Raw genomic sequence first — 17,797 nt, forward strand, 5'->3', positions numbered from 1 at the left:
CAGACTGGCCGGACCTCAGCAATCTGTGCAACTGTAACAGTATAATTTTAAACCGTCCCCTCGCCCATACCCGGGCGCGAACCAGGGAACCTCTGCACACATCAACAACAGTCACCCACGAAGCATCGTTACCCATCGCTCCACAAAAGCCGCGGCCCTTGCAGAGCAAGGGGAACTACTACTTCAAGGTCTCAGAGCAAGTGACGTCACCGATTGAAACGCTATTTAGCGCGCGCCACCTAAGCTAGCCGTTTCACATCCGTTACACAACCAAACTGGAGCGGAGCTCAGGTGGACACGGACTGATATGCAAACTGAGCCTGTGACTGCCTCTGATGCAGTTGTGGCAGATTGAGGTGTTGATGTGGAGGCTTCTGTCACCCATGATGGAACATCTCATGTTACATCCAAGACAACACTCATTGGTATCAGACGGATACAGCTACTGCAACACTGGACTGGCCTGAGGCTGCAGAGGAAACTCGCTGCTCTGGACTGTGCTGACCACTCTGTCTCCCATTCCATGTACCAGAATACTCCCATTGGTGAGGGCAATTTCAACTTTACTGTTAAGGCAAGGCTGCAAGTTCTACCAACCAAATATAATCTAGCACATTGGTACCCTGCAAGCCATGACCCATTTTGTATTGAGTCAAATGTAATGGAGTCCATTGCCCATGTTAATGGCTGCTGTTCATACAAGGATTTTGCTAGACATGACCATTCTGTATACTTCTGGCCCTTCTTTGAACACTGTGTTAACAACCCTCCAGGCAAGCTTCAATGCCATACAACTCTCCTTCCTTGGCCTCCAATCGCTCTTAAATACAAGTAAAACTAAATGCATGCTCTTCAACCGATCGCTACCTGCACCTGCCCACCTGTCCAACATCACCACTCTGGACGGCTCTGACTTAGAATACGTGGACAACTACAAATACTTAGGTGTCTGGTTAGACTGTAAAATCTCCTTCCAGACCCATATCAAACATCTCCAATCCAAAGTTAAATCTAGAATTGGCTTCCTATTTCGCAACAAAGCATACTTCACTCATGCTGCCAAACATACCCTTGTAAAACTGACCATCCTACCAATCCTCGACTTTGGCGATGTCATTTACAAAATAGCCTCCAATACCCTACTCAACAAATTGGATGCAGTCTATCACAGTGCAATCAGTTTTGTCACCAAAGCCCCATATACTACCCACCATTGCGACCTGTACGCTCTCGTTGGCTGGCCCTCGCTTCATACTCGTCGCCAAACCCACAGGCTCCATGTCATCTACAAGACCCTGCTAGGTAAAGTCCCCCCTTATCTCAGCTCGCTGGTCACCATAGCATCTCCCACCTGTAGCACACGCTCCAGCAGGTATATCTCTCTAGTCACCCCCAAAACCAATTCTTTCTTTGGCCGCCTCTCCTTCCAGTTCTCTGCTGTCCAATGACTGGAATGAACTACAAAAATCTCTGAAAATGGAAACACTTATCTCCCTCACTAGATTTAAGCACCAACTGTCATAGCAGCTCACAGATTACTGCACCTGTACATAGCCCACCTATAATTTAGCCCAAACAACTCCCTCTTTCCCTACTGTATTTAATTAATTTATTTATTTTGCTCCTTTGCACCCCATTGTTCTACTTTGCACATTCTTCCATTGCAAATCTACCATTCCAGTGTTTTACTTGCTATATTGTATTTACTTTGCCACCATGGCCTTTTTTTTGGCTTTACCTCCCTTATCTCACCTCATTTGCTCACATCGTATATAGACTTGTTTATACTGTATTATTGACTGTATGTTTGTTTTACTCCATGTGTAACTCTGTGTCGTTGTATGTGTCGAACTGCTTTGCTTTATCTTGGCCAGGTCGCAATTGTAAATGAGAACTTGTTCTCAACTTGCCTACCTGGTTAAATAAAGGTGAAATAAAATAAAAAAAATTACCTGATAGACAAGTGGTCTCACCAACAGCACACATGAATAAACATCCTAGTTTAAGGGGATGCTGGTATGATGAGGTTGATGTGTTTTCCTGTATGCCAAATAAACATTTACATTACATTAAGTCATTTAGCAGACGCTCTTATCCAGAGCGACTTACAGATATTGTTGACGGGAAGGCCAGGGGGATGTGCTCATTTTGGAAGTGGGCTGCTCAATTGACAGCTACATGTAGTAGTTGCAAGCTGGTGGCGCTGGTATTCAGGAGTCTCGGACACATACACAGGCTTACAGTGCGCTGCCTCCAGATTGCGGGCCTGACAACAACTAGGGCAAAGCAATTGGCTAGGTACTGCTCTTTTTCAGCTGTCGTGGGCAGCCTAGCTTTTTGGAAAAGGAGCTGCTTTCTGTACCCTTGAGTGCCATGCATACAGTGACTTTTGAGATGTCTTTTTTTGGAAAATTTGATTGGTGGATTCAAATAAAGTGTTAAAAATGTGTGTGTGTGTGTGTGTGTGTGTGTGTGTGTGTGTGTGTGTGTGTGTGTGTGTGTGTGTGTGTGTGTGTGTGTGTGTGTGTGTGTGTGTGTGTGTGTGTGTGTGTGTGTGTGTGTGTGTGTGTGTGTGTGTGTGTGTGTGTGTGTGTGTCAGGCGGCGTTCTCAGAGATCAACCTGGTATCCCATGCCAACGGGTCGTGTAACGTGGACATACAGTTGATCAGGAACGGAACCAAAGTGGTGAGGTGAGTAATGTTTCCATCCAGAGACCTGCTACTACTAAGCACCATCTGAGTGCTCTGAGCCCTTAAATCAAAGGTTATTTATTACACGCCAACATACATCCAATACACTCAGGGCAGCTGGGACATATTGAACACCGCTGTGTTTGTAACTAATGGAGGTCCTATTTTAGATTAAATATAGGCTTCTAGGAATTCTACCCATATTAGAGCGGTAGAAGTACAGTCCAAATATCTGTATTTAATATCAGTAATAATTGCAGTCAAAAACTCAGCAAAAAAATAAACGTCCTCGCAGTCAACTGCGTTTATTTTCAGCAAACTTAACATGCGTAAAAAAAATATCCCATAACGACAAAGCAAAAACAGGTTTAGAAATTTTACCAAATGTATTACAAATAAAAAACATAATTAGCAGATTTACATACAGTTAAAGTCAGAAGTTTACATACACCTTGGCCAAATACATTCAACTACAACATGTTCTGTCAAGATAGAACTGCCAAAGGGGGAGGAAATGCAATCTACTGCAGAGATAGCCTGAAAAGTTCTGTCATACTTTCCAGGTCTATGTCAAACAGTTCGAGCTTCAATTTTTTAAATAAATCTCTCCAGAAATAAGTCTCTCACTGTTGCTGCCTGTTACAGACCACCCTCAGCTCCCAGCTGTGCCCAGGACACCATTTGCGAATTGATCGCCACCCATCTTGCTTCAGAGTTTGTTTGGTTAGGTGACCTAAACTGGGATATGCTTAACACCGTCCTACAATCTCAGATCGATGCCCTCAGTCTCACACAAATTATCAAGGAACCCACCAGGTACAACCATAAATCCATAAACATGGGCACCCTCATAGATATTATCCTGACCAACCTGCCTTCCAAATACACCTCTGCTGTTTTCAATCAGGATCTCAGTGATCACTGCCTCATTGCCTGTATACGTTATGGGTCCGTGGTCAAACGAACACCCCTCATCACTGTCAAATGCTCCCCAAAACACTTCTGAGAGCAGGCCTTTCTAATCAACCTGGCCCGGGTATCCTGGAAGGATATTGACCACACCCCGTCATTAGAGGATGCCTGGTTGTTCTTTTAAAGTAATGTTCCTAAAAATGTAGAACTAAGAACAGATATAGCCCTTGGTTCACTCCAGACCTGACTGCCCTCGACCAGCACAAAACGTCCTGTGGCGTACTGCACTAGCATCAAATAGTCCCCGCAATATGCACATTTTCAGGGAAGTCAGGAACCAATACATTTAGCTTTTTTGTTAGGAAAGCAAAGGCTAAATTTTTCAAACAGAAATTTACATCTTGTAGCTCTAACTCCAAAAAGTTCTGGGACACTGTAAAGTCCATGGAGAATAAGAGCACCTTAAAGAGCTGCAAAACCTGGACCCCTACAAATCAGCTGGGCAAGACAATCTGGGCCCTCCCTTTCTAAAATTATCCGCCGCCATTGTTGCAACCCCTATTACTAGTCTGTTCAACCTCTCGTATCTGACATTTGATTTTGTAAATGATTATATATTTTTAATTATAAGACAACAAAGTCCTGCTCCTTCCCTGACTTTTCCTAAATGTTGGTATTTAACATTGCTCAATTTTGAAATCACTAACAGAAAAGCATTTGGAAGGGCCTCCCGGGTGGCGCAGTGGTTAAGGGCGCTGTACTGCAGCGCCAGCTGTGCCATCAGAGTCCCTGGTTTTGCGCCCAGGCTCTGTCGTGACCGGCCGCGACCTGGAGGTCCGTGGGGCGACGCACAATTGGCCTAGCGTCGCCCAGGTTAGGGAGGGCTTGGTCGGTAGGGGTGTCCTTGTCTCATCGCGCACCAGTGACTCCTGTGGCGGGCCAGGTGCAGTGTGCGCTAGCCAAGGTGGCCAGGTGCACGGTGTTTCCTCTGGCGCTTTGGTGCGGCTGGCTTCCGGGTTGGATGCACACTGTGTTAAGAAGCAGTGCGGCTTGGTTGGGTTGTGCATCGGAGGACGCATGACTTTCAACCTTCGTCTCTCCCGAGCCCGTATGGGAGTTGTAGCGATGAGACAAGATAGTAGCTACTACAACAATTGGAGACCACGAAATTGGGGAGAAAAAGGGGTAAAAAAGCATACTAACATTTTCAAGCCAAGTGGAGGAGTCACGAAAGTGAGAAATAGAGATAAAACGAATCACTTACCTTTGATACCCTTCATCTTTTACACAATAAATGTTTGTGTTGTTGTCAATAAAGTCCCTCTTTATATCCCAAAAACTTTGGTTTTGTTGGCGCGTTTTGTTCAGTAATCCACTGGCTCAAAGGCGGTCACAGCATGCAGACGAATACATCCGAATAGTACCAATAAAGTTCATTGAAACATGTCAAACGAGGTTTATAATTAAGCCTCAGGTTGTCTATTGTCTAAATAATCCATAATATTTAAACTGGACAATAGTGTATTCAATAGAAAGGAAAAACAACGAAGGGCGCGCAATTGGTCACGCGCGCAAACCATCTCTGCTTCATTCTACAGTCCACTGACAATGGTCTCATTCTTCCTCATTTTTCAGAAAACAAGCCTGAAACAATGTCTAAAGACTTGACATCTAGTGGAAGCCATAGGAACTGCAATCTGGGTCCTAACCCATTACATACTGTATAGGCATTCAATTGAAAACTACCCACATCAAAAATCCCACTTCCTTGGATGGATTTTTCTCAGGTTTTTGCCTGCCATATCAGTTCTGTTATACTGACAGACATTGTTTAAAGAGTTTGAAACTTTAGTGTTTTCTAGCCAAATCTACCAATTATATGCATATCCTAGCTTCTGGGCCTGAGTAACGGGCAGTTTACTTTGGGCACCTCAGTCATCCAAACTTCCGAATACTGCCTCCTATCCCCAAAGTTAACCCGCTGAGACAATACACTGTAGCACGTTGGTACCTAAGTGTCTATCCTCACTGAATGAATGACAAATGGTTGAATGGGCAATAATTGTGCACATTACTTCAATCAAATTTAAATGAGGCCTAATTGAATGATAAGGAGTGTGAAGAGGATGATTTAATTTGGAACAATAGTGTAATGATCAGTTTGCTATGGCTATTTATCAGCGCTGGCACTCATGTTTATAGCAAATTATTTGACCATGCGGGTTGCGTGTAGATGTCTTTTTTATGTTTTACTTTGTAAAAAGAAGCTGTTACAGGGCTGTTTTATTTACTATAACTCTATTACTAGTCAGACTTATCTTTTGGGAAACGAAAACATGCTATGTGTTGCAGTAGACCTTTACAATAATGCTAAACATGTCCTTGACTCTATTCAACTTGATGAGCGAGGGGAAGTCAGCCTGCACAGCCTACCCATTGAGACTACCAAAACTAATTTCACACATAATAAGAGTTAGCCTATAGACAAGATTCAATTGACAATAGTCTGAGTTACAAAATTATCAGTTTTCAAATTGCACATGAAGAGATAGGCGCCATTTGGAATTGACAGAGCATCACTTTATCAAATCCTCCTTCAGAGTCACATGCAGGTAAAACATTTGATATAATATCAGTAAGATTATATTCTCCAGTTTCTGTGACACGTTCCTTCGTCAAATTGCTCTCAAAATTTGAGAGGTGCAGCTCTATTTTCAAATATCACTTTTTCCAAGAATATCCGCACTGTCCATGATTTCAGCACATGACCACTTGCGTGGCAGCAGTGCTCTAGCTAGTGAGCAAAGCTTACTAACATAATTAGCCTAAAATATGTGATTGTTTTTTAATACATGTTCTTATTCCTACAATGTTTCTTTAGTCCTGCCAAAATTAAATTAGAATGTATTTCTTTGTGATAGATTTAACTCTTGCACTAGTGGTTTTTATTTTTTACTTATAGACTTGAGTAACAAACTAATGAAAATGCTATTATGTTCTCTTAAAATGTTTTTTAGTATTCTAATGTTACTTAAGATCTTCATAAACACAACCAAATTATTATTCGTCCATATATCAAATATGTATTAGACCATTAGAATGTTATTGTGTCATTGGCAGGAAGTGGTGTAGAAAGTTAGTTATTGGTCAACATCTTTCACTAGGACTGTAGAATTCTACAAACCATATACTTGAGTCTATCTAAAGAAATAACTATTATATTTTTTAATGGATATATTTCCACTAATATTTCTCTCATGCAATTCGTCCATTACAATTGTTTATGTACTATTTATGAAGCGGGTTGACATGCATCTGATGCATATGCTAAAGGAGATGCCCAGGAAACATTCACAACGTTGCAGACGTATAAACTGAAAGTGTTACGATAAATGAGTGAAGAGGTGTGGAGTCAGGCGCAGAGAGCAAAAGATGTGGGAAAAACAACACGCTTTAATGTCCCGGAAACATAACATGTACAAAAGTGGAAACACAAATGAACAGAAATATAAACGGACAGCGTGAAACCCAAATGCCAACAAAAATACACTCAAACAACAAAACAGACGAACAAGCCCGCACGAAACAGAAGCGGGCTAAACAGACTATATATAACCCTATCCTAACAACCAAACTAGAAACAGGTGCTACCAATTAGACAAAACTAAACGAACACAGAACAATGGATCGGCGATAGCTAGTAGACCGGCGACGACGACCGCCGAGCGCCACCCGAACAAGAAGGGGAGTCACCTTCGGTAATATTCGTGACAGAAAGGCACGGTTCTAAATGGAACTCAAAAGGGTTCTCCCATAGGGACAGATGACAAAACCATGGAACCAGAGGTTTCTTCATGAGGGTTCTACGTAAAAGCCAATTGGGCTCCTCTACAGGGACAAAACAAGGACCCACCTAAGGTTCCTTGTGAGAGGGTACAAAAAATAAAAGGCGATTAAATGTTTTGGTAAACCTACTGGAGAGCTCTTCTTTGTCTACACACATTCAGCATCATTCACACCCTCTTAAGCCTTAGCCCGGCCCATCTCTTTAACCTCTTGAATCTAGGGGGCACTATTTTCATTTTTGGAAAAATAACGTCCCCAAAGTAAACGGCTATTTTGTCAGGACATGCTAGAATATGCATATAATTGACAGCTTAGGATAGAAAACACTAAAGTTTACAAAACTGTAAAAATATTGTCTGAGTATAACAGAACTGATATTGCAGGCGAAAGCCTGAGAAAAATCCAATCAGGAAGGGACTCTTATTTAGAAAGCTCTGCGTTTCTATGCATCCCTATTGAGCAGTGAATGAGATATCAACCAGATTCCTTTTTCTATGGCTTCCCTAATGTGTCTAGTGTCACAATACATAGTTTCAGGCTGTTATTTTGAAAAATGAGCCTGAACGTCAACATTGTGTCAGTGGTCAGCTGAAGTCTCTCAGAGTGTTTGGTGCGTAAAGGACAAATGCGGCCATTGTTTCTCTCTTTCCTACTAAGAAGCCACCAGTCCCGGTTGATATACTATCAAATAGATATTTGAAAAACACCTTGAGGATTGATTATAAACAACATTTGCCATGTTTCTGTCGATATTTTTGGAGCTAATTTGGAATATTTTTTGCCGTTGTAGTGACCGCAATTTCCGGTCGATTTCTCAGCCAAACGTGAAGAACAAACGGAGCTATTTTGCCTACAAAAATAATATTTTTGGGAAAAACATTGCTATCTAACTGGGAGTCTCGTGAGTGAAAACATCCGAAGCTCATCAAAGGTAAACGATTTCATTTGATTGCTTTTCTGATTTTCGTGACCAGGTTGCCTGCTGCTAGCTAGTCATAATGCTATGCTAGGCTATTGATAAACTTACACAAATGCTTGTCTTGCTTTGGCTGTAAAGCATATTTTCAAAATCTGAGATGACAGGGTGATTAACAAAAGGCTAAGCTGTGTTTCAATATATACTGCTCAAAAAATTAAGGGAACACTAAAATAACACATCCTAGATCTGAATGAATGAAATATTCTTATTAATTAATTTTGTCTTTACATAGTTGAATGTGCTGACAACAAAATCACACAAAAATTATCAATGGAAATCAAATCTGGATTTGGAGTCACACTCAAAATTAAAGTGGAAAACCACACTACAGGCTGATCCAACTTTGATGTAATGTCCTTAAAACAAGTCAAAATGAGGCTCAGTAGTGTGTGTGGCCTCCAAGTGCCTGTATGACCTCCCTACAACGCCTGGGCATGCTCCTGATGAGGTGGCGGATGGTCTCCTGAGAGTTCTCTTCCCAGACCTGGACTAAAGCATCCACCAACTCCTGGACAGTCTGTGGTGCAACGTGGCGTTGATGGATGGAGCGAGACTTGATGTCCCAGATGTGCTCAATTGGATTCAGGTCTGGGGAACGGGCAGGCCAGTCCATAGCATCAATGCCTTCCTCTTGCAGGAACTGCTGACACACTCCAGCCACATGAGGTCTAGCATTGTCTTGCATTAGGAGGAACCCAGGGCCAACCGCACAAGCATATGGTCTCACAAGGGGTCTGAGGATCTCATCTCGGTATCTAATAGCAGTCAGGCTACCTCTGGCGAGCACATGGAGGGCTGTGCGGTCCCCCAAAGAAATGCCACCCCACACCATGACTGACCCACCGCCAAACCGGTCATGCTGGAGGATGTTGCAGGCAGCAGAACGTCCTCCACGGCGTCTCCAGACTCTGTCACGTCTGTCACGTGCTCAGTGTGAACCTGCTTTCATCTGTGAAGAGCACAGGGTGCCAGTGGCGAATTTGCCAATCTTGGTGTTCTCTGGCAAATGCCAAACGTCCTACACGGTGTTGGACTGTAAGCACAACCCCCACCTGTGGACATCGGGCCCTCATACCACCCTCATGGAGTCTGTTACTGACCGTTTGAGCAGAAACATGCACATTTGTGGCCTGCTGGAGGTAATTTTGCAGGGCTCTGGCAGTGCTCCTCCTGCTCCTCCTTGCACCCTGCTGCTGGGTTGTTGCCCTCCTACGGCCTCCTCCACGTCTCCTGATGTACTGGCCTGTCTCCTGGTAGCGCCTCCATGCTCTGGACACTACGCTGACAGACACAGCAAACCTTCTTGCCACAGCTTGCATTGATGTCCCATCCTGGATGAGCTGCACTACCTGAGACGCTTGTGTGTTGTAGACTCCGTCTCATGCTACCACCAGAGTGAAAACACCGCCAGCATTCAAAAGTGACCAAAACATCAGCCAGGAAGCATAGGAACTGAGAAGTGGTCTGTGGTTACCACCTGCAGAACCACTCCTTTATTGGGGGTGTCTTGCTAATTGCCTATAATTTCCACCTGTTGTCTATTCCATTTGCACAACAGCATGTGACATTTATTGTCAATCAGTGTTGCTTCCTAAGTGGACAGTTTGATTTCACAGAAGTGTGATTGACTTGGAGTTACATTGTGTTGTTTAATTAATAAGGATAGGGGGCAGCATTTCCACTTCTGGAATAAATAGCGTGCACAATTTCAACTTCCTGCTACTCATGCCAGGAATATATTATATGCATATGATTAGTAGGTGTGGATAGAAAACACTCTGAAGTTTCTGAAACTGGTTCAATCATGTCTGTGACTATAACAGAACTTATGTAGCAGGCAAAACGCTGAGGAAAAACTATTCAGATTATTATTATTATTTTTGCCTCTGACCGTTCCCTCAGTTGTATTTGACAAGGGATATTTGATAGGGACCATTTTACAGTTCCTACGACTTCCACAGGATGTCACCAGTCTTTGGAATTGGGTTGGAGTTAATCATTGGTGCAACGAAGAAGAGGCACATCCTGGAACAACGTTACACTGTTGAAAGTTACGCAAGAGGGAAAAAGGGGCATGTTTTGTTTACTTGCTCTATTGAATACAGATTGCCTCGTCTACAATTTGATCGATTAATAACGTTTAAAAATACCTAAAGTTGTATTACAAAAGTAGTTTGAAATATTTTGGCAAAGTTTATAGGCAACTTTTGAAATGTTTTTTAGTGACGTTGTGTTTTGGCAAGCTGTTTTTTTCTGGATCAAACCTGCTTTATAAATGGACATTTAGGGTATACATGGACGGAATTAATCGAAAAAAAAGGACCATGTTTATGGGACATATTGGAGTGCCAACAAAGAAGCTCGTCAAAGGTAATACATGTTTTATATTTTATTTCAGCGTTTTGTGTAGCGCCTGCTACGCTAGTTATTTTGTTTACAACTGGTTCAGGTGGGTGCATGCTATCAGATAATAGCTTCTCATGCTTTCGCCGAAAAGCATTTTTCAAATCTGACATGTTGGCTGGATTCACAACGAGTGTAGCTTTAATTGCATATCCTGCATGTGTGATTTAATGAAAGTTTGAGTTTTATCACGTTTTATTTGAATTTGGCACTATGCATTTCCCGAGGCTATTGGCCATTTGAGACACTAGCGTCTCACTATCCCCAAGAGAGTTAAGCTAATAAAATGTTAAAGTTTATTATAAAGTGTAATTAATAAGTTAGACACTCACCGGACAACTTTGGAAGGTACTGTAGTTAGCTAGATATCTGTTGGAAAATGGAAACCAAGCTTTTTCTAATCCTCTTGATTGGTCAATGGTTACTGGTTTTGGAGCTCATGTGTTCACCAGAAATGGATATTGGTGAACTGTTTGCCACTAGCGGCCATACAGTGCCATCTAAATTGTTCTGACCACTTGACTTTTTCCACATTTTGTTAGGATACAGCCTTATTCTAAAATGTATTAAAACATTTGTTCCCTTCCTTAATCTACACACAATACCCCATAATGACTAAGCAAAAACGTTTTTTTTAGAAATGTTAGCAAATGTATAACAAATCCAACTAAAATATCACATTTACATGTATTCAGACCCTTTACTCAGTATGTTGTAGAAGCACTTTTGCCACAATTACAGCCTCAAGTCTTCTTGGAGATGACGCTAAAAACGTGGCACACCTGTATTTAGGGAGTTTCTCCCATTCTTCACTGCAGATCCTCTCAAGCTCTGTCAGCTTGGATGGGGAGTGTGGCTGCACAGCTATCTTCAAGTATCTCCAGAGATCTTGCATCGGATTCAAGTCCAGTCTGACCACTCAATGACATTCAGAGACCTGTCCCAAAGCCACTCCTGTTGGAAGGTAAACCTTAGCCCCAATCTGAGGTCCTGAGCACTCTGGAGCAGGTTTTCATAAAGGATCTCTCTGCACTTTGCTCCGTTCATCTTTCCTTCGATCCTGACTAGTCTCCCAGTCCCTGAAAAACATCCCCACAGCATGATGCTGCCACCACCATGCTTCACCGTAGGGATGGTGTCAGGTTGTCTTCCAGACGAGACGCTTTGCGTTCACGCCATAGAGTTCATTCTTGGTTTCATCACACCAGAGAATCTTGTTTCACATGGTCTGAGAATCTTTAGGACTGACCATTATGTTCTTGGTCACCTCCCTGACCACCCTTCTCCCCTGATTGTTCAGTTTGGCTGGGCGACCAGCTCTAGGAAGAGTCTTGGTAGTTCCAAACCTCTTCCATTTAAGAATGATTGACGCCATTTTCATCTTGGGGACCTTGAATGATGCAGAAATGTTTTGGTGCCCTTCCCCACATCTGTCTCTCGATGCCATCCTGTCTTGGAGCGCTACAGACAAATCCTTTCAACCTCATGGCTTTGTTTTTCATCTGACATGCACTGTCAACTGTGGGACCTTAAATAGACACATGTGTGCATTTCCAAATCATGTCCAATCCATTTAATTTCCCACAGGTGGACTCCAATCAAGTTGTTGAAACCTCTCAAGGATGATCAATGGGAACAGGATGCACCTGAGCTCAATTTCGAGTCTCATAGCAAAGGGTGTGAATACTTATGTAAATAAGGTATTTATGTTTTTTCTTTTTGCACAAATAAAAAATAAAAAATGTTTTTGCTTTGTCATTATGGGGTATTATGTGTAGATTGCTGAGGAAATAGTTTTGTCTAATCTATTTTAGAATAAGGCTGTAACGTAACAAAATGTGGAAAAAGTCAAGGGGTCTAAATACTTTCGAAAGGCTCTCTAGATGTTTCTGCCTCAGGTTTGCCACAGATTCAAATAGAATCTTGAGAGAATTATCTGTCAGAAAAAAACTTTTGTGAACTGTTTGCCACTAGTGGCAATAAATATTTTTGTTGCCAAATGTTTGCCGACGATTCACCACTAGTAGCAAATGTTTAGAAACTTCTAGCAACATTTTGTGGCACACTATTTAATTGAAGGAAGTTTGCAGTAACACATTCATTTTTCTAAGGGCACCCAGGCTGTATGCTTTCCAGGACATTACCTCAGCAGAGTTTTAATGTCTCAGATTGATCACTTCAGACCCTGTTTCTGAATGTGATCAAATCACATATGTTCTACCCTTCCATGTCATTCAAGCCTTACTTTGTCCTCTAACCCTCCCAGGTTGTTCAAGCCTGACTTCGTCCTCTAACTCTCAGGTCCTTCAAGCCAGATTTTGTCCTCTAACTCTCTCAGGTCCTTCAAGCCTGACTTTGTCCTCTAACTCTCAGGTCCTTCAAGCCTGACTTTGTCCTCTAACTCTCAGGTCCTTCAAGCCTCTAACTCTCAGGTCCTTCAAGCCTGACTTTGTCCTCTAACTCTCAGGTCCTTCAAGCCTGACTTTGTCCTCTAACTCTCAGGTCCTTCAAGCCTGACTTTGTCCTCTAACTCTCTCAGGTCCTTCAAGCCTGACTTTGTCCTCTAACTCTCTCAGGTCCTTCAAGCCAGATTTTGTCCTCTAACCCTCCCAGGTTGTTCAAGCCTGACTTCGTCCTCTAACTCTCAGGTCCTTCAAGCCTGACTTTGTCCTCTAACTCTCAGGTCCTTCAAGCCAGATTTTGTCCTCTAACCCTCTCAGGTCCTTCAAGCCTGACTTTGTTCTCTAATCCTCTCAGGTCCATTAAACCTGACTTTGTCTTGATGAGGCAGCATGCCTATAGCATGGCCCACAATGAGGACTTCAGGAACATGATCATCGGCCTGCAGTACTCAGGAGTCCCCAGCATCAACTCACTGGAGTCCATCTACAGCCTCTGTGACAAGCCCTGGGCGGTGAGACACACACATACACAGGGGGTGGTAAGGCTATACAGTGGGGAAATAGGCTTCTCTATTAAACACAGAGCCTGACATTTTTACAACTGGCTTTTAAGTTGACCTTATAACTCAGCACAACATTGATTTAATGTTGGATGTGAATGGACCAGATCAATGTAGCAGCACCACCAGCACAATAACCTGTTTTATAATAGTACTTCCCATCATAGTGCCCCAGCCAGCTAACAGATAATCATTTAGATAATTATTTGCCTCTTATGTTCCTCCAGTTACAGCTTCATCTGAACATTTACCAGGTGTCTGGAGGAGAGTCCTGTAAATAATTTGGCTCATCAGTTCCTCTACAGCTTTATCTGAACATTGACCAGGTGTTTGGAGGACAGTCCTGTAAATAATTTGGCTCATCAGTTCCACTACAGCTATATCTGAACATTGACCAGGTGTCTGGAGGAGAGTCCTGTAAATAATTTGTCTCATTAGTTCCTCGACAGCTTTATCTGAACATTGACCAGGTGTCTGGAGGAGAGACCTCTAGATTTATTGGCCTCATATGTTCCTCTAGTTACAACTTTTCTTTACATTTACCCGGTGTCTGGAGGAAAAGTCTGTAGGATTTTGGTTCAGCTGCCATGTCTTCTTCAGTCCTAGTCCAGGCCTAATCACTAGTCCCATGCCACCTCTAATAACTGTCTCCTGTACCCCTCCACTAGTTTGCCCAGCTGATCGCCACCTGTAAGAAACTAGGCCCTGACAAGTTCCCTCTGATCGACCAGACCTTCTACCCAAACCACAAGGACATGGTAAGAAAGACTTAACGACCTATCTAGCTAAATACCTATCTGTACACAAACCATAAGAGCTACCTATCTGCTTAACTACCTGTCTACCTAATTACCTATATACAGTGGGGCAAAAAAATATTTACTCAGCCACCAATTGTGCAAGTTCTCCCACTTAAAAAGATGAGAGATGCCTGTAATTTTCATCATAGGTACACTTCAACTATGACAGACAAAACGAGAAAAGAAATCCAGAAAATCACATTGTAGGATTTTTTATGAATTTATTTGCAAATTATGGTGGAAAATAAGTATTTGGTCACCTAAAAACAAGCAAGATTTCTGGGTCTCACAGACCTGTAACTTCTTCTTTAACCTCCTCCACTCGTTACCTGTATTAATGGAACCTGTTTGAACTTGTTATCAGTATAAAAGACACCTGTCCACAACCTCAAACAGTCACACTCCAAACTCCACTATGGCCAAGACCAAAGAGCTGTCAAAGGATACCAGAAACAACATTGTAGACCTGCACCAGGCTGGGAAGACTGAATCTGCAATAGGTAAGCAGCTTGGTTTGAAGAAATCAACTGTGGGAGCAATTATTAGGAAATGGAAGACATAGAAGACCACTGATAATCTCCCTCGATCTGGGGCTCCACGCAAGATCTCACCCCGTGGGGTCAAAATGATCACAAGAACGGTGAGCAAAAATCCCAGAACCACACGGGAGGACCTAGTGAATGACCTGCAGAGAGCTGGGACCAAAGTAACAAAGCCTACCATCAGTAACATACTACGCCGCCAGGGACTCAAATCCTGCAGTGCCAGACGTGTCCCCCTGCTTAAGCCAGTACATGTCCAGGCCCGTCTGAAGTTTGCTAGAGAGCATTTGGATGATCCAGAAGAAGATTGGGAGAATGTCATAAGGTCAGATGAAACCAAAATATAACTTTTTGGTAAAAACTCAACTCGTCGTGTTTGGAGGACAAAGAATGCTGAGTTGCATCCAAAGAACACCAAAGCTACTGTGAAGCATGGGGGTTGAAACATCATGCTTTGGGGCTGTTTTTCTGCAAAGGGACCAGGACGACTGATCCGTGGAAAGGAAAAAATGAATGGGACCATGTATCGTGAGATTTTGAGTGAAAACCTCCTTCCATCAGCAAGGGCATTGAAGATTAAATTTGTCTGGGTCTTTCAGCATGACATTGATCCCAAACACACTGCCCGGGCAACGAAGGAGTGGCTTCGTAAGAAGTGTCATGCAGGATCGTTACAAAATATAACACTTACAAGAACTTCTGAATTCAATATAGGCTTTTAATACAAACATATCAGAAGCCTAGATGGTCCGCGGAACACACACTTTTCCAGAGCACTGGCTCTGTATTTATGCACATACATCATATGAGTCCATCCCACATGCAATTGAAGTTACTTCTTACTTCTCTCAGTCCATCTGCCACCATTATCTTTCAATCTGTGCTTCCTGCTTGTTCACGCCCAATAACGCCCATATCTGCTTTCAGTCAAGTTATAATGGTGGCAGGACCTCTTCATGTCCCCAAAATAATACATGCCCATCTTATCCTATGGGCTCCTTATATTTAGCTTGGTGTGTTCTTTGGCATGTCTGTCCTTATTAGGACTAGTAGACTATGTGTCTCTTCTCTTCCTGTCCTAAAAATATATGTCCTATGTCTATAGTCCATCCGTTGGTCATTTGGCTGACCCCCTCCTTTATGTGTCCCCCTGACCTTGCTATGTCCAGCTGTCCTATGCTCTCATGGCCTTACTTTGGTTTCCTGTCCTATACAATAGACAATGCATTTTACCCTAAACATTTATGTATTTTATGGCTTTGGCCATTTTACCAGAATGGCAAATGCACTCTAAGTGTATCTTCCTCTTGTGGTCTAATGTACACCTTTGCTCTACAGTATTATGTTTGTCCCTATATGTACAGCTTGCTCCACAGAAGCATTTCAAGGTCCTGGAGTGGCTTAGCCAGTCTCCAGATCTCAACCCCATAGAAAATCTTTGGAGGGAGTTGAATGTCCGTGTTGCCCAGCAACAGCCCCAAAACATCACTGCTCTAGAGGAGATCTGCATGGAGGAATGGGCCAAAATACCAGCAACAGTGTGTGAAAACCTTGTGAAGACTTACAGAAAACGTTTGACCTCTGTCATTGCCAACAAAGGGTATATATATAAGGGTATATATATATATATATTGAGATAAACTTTTGTTATTGACCAAATACTTATTTTCCACCATAATTTTCAAATAAATTCATTAAAAATCCTACAATATGATTATTTTTCTCATTTTGTCTGTCATAGTTGAAGTGTACCTATGATGAAAATTACAGGACTCTCTCATCGTTTTAAGTGGGAGAACTTGCACAATTGGTGGCTGACTAAATACTTTTTTGCCCTACTCTGTGTATATAGTGTGTCTTATCATGTGTATGTGTGTGTGTGTGTGTTTCTTCACAGTCCCCACTGTTACGTGAGGTGTATTTTTATCTGTTTTTATTTTTATCTGCTTCCATCAGTTACCTGATGTGGAATATAGTTATATGTAGCCATAGCTCTACTTAGTACTATGCGTCTCCCATAGTCTGTCCTTGACTTGGGGGATTGTGAAGAGACCTCTGGTGGCATCTCTTGTGGGGTATGCATGGTCCAAGCTAAGCTGTGTGCTAGTAGTTTAAACAGACATCTTGGTACATTCAGCATGTCACTGCTTCTTACAAAAACAAGTAGTGATGAAGTAAATCTCTCCTCCACTTTGAGCAATGAGAGATTTACATAGTGCCTTCAGAAAGTATTCAGACCCCTTGACCTTTTCCACAATTTCTTATGTTACAGCCTTATTCTAAAATTGATTAAAATAAGTGTTTTCCTCATAAATCTTCACACAATACCCCATAAAGACAAAGTGAATGTAGTTATTTAGAGATTTTTGTAAATGTATTAAAAATAGAAACATAAATACCTTATTTACATATGTATTCAGACCCGTTGTTTTGAGACTGGAAATTGAGCTCAGGTGCATCCTGTTTCCATTGATTATCCTTGAGATGTTTTTATAACTTGATTGGAGTCCATCTGTGGTAAATTAAATTGACTGGACATGATTTGGAAAGGTACACACCTGTTTATATATGGTCCCACAGTTGAAAGTGCATGCCAGAGCAAAAAACAAGCCAAGAGTTCGAAGGAATTGTCCGTAGAGCTCCGAGACAGGACTGTGTTATG

General features: G+C 42.3%; 1 pseudogene; it reads left to right on the top strand.

Moving 5' to 3' along the window:
- Window positions 1-17,797, top strand: part of LOC124003955 — a 220,233-nt pseudogene that overhangs the window by 96,647 nt on the left and 105,789 nt on the right.

The sequence above is a fragment of the Oncorhynchus gorbuscha genome, linkage group LG18 (genome assembly GCF_021184085.1).
Source record: "Oncorhynchus gorbuscha isolate QuinsamMale2020 ecotype Even-year linkage group LG18, OgorEven_v1.0, whole genome shotgun sequence".
In the NCBI taxonomy this organism is placed as follows: Eukaryota; Metazoa; Chordata; class Actinopteri; order Salmoniformes; family Salmonidae; genus Oncorhynchus; species Oncorhynchus gorbuscha.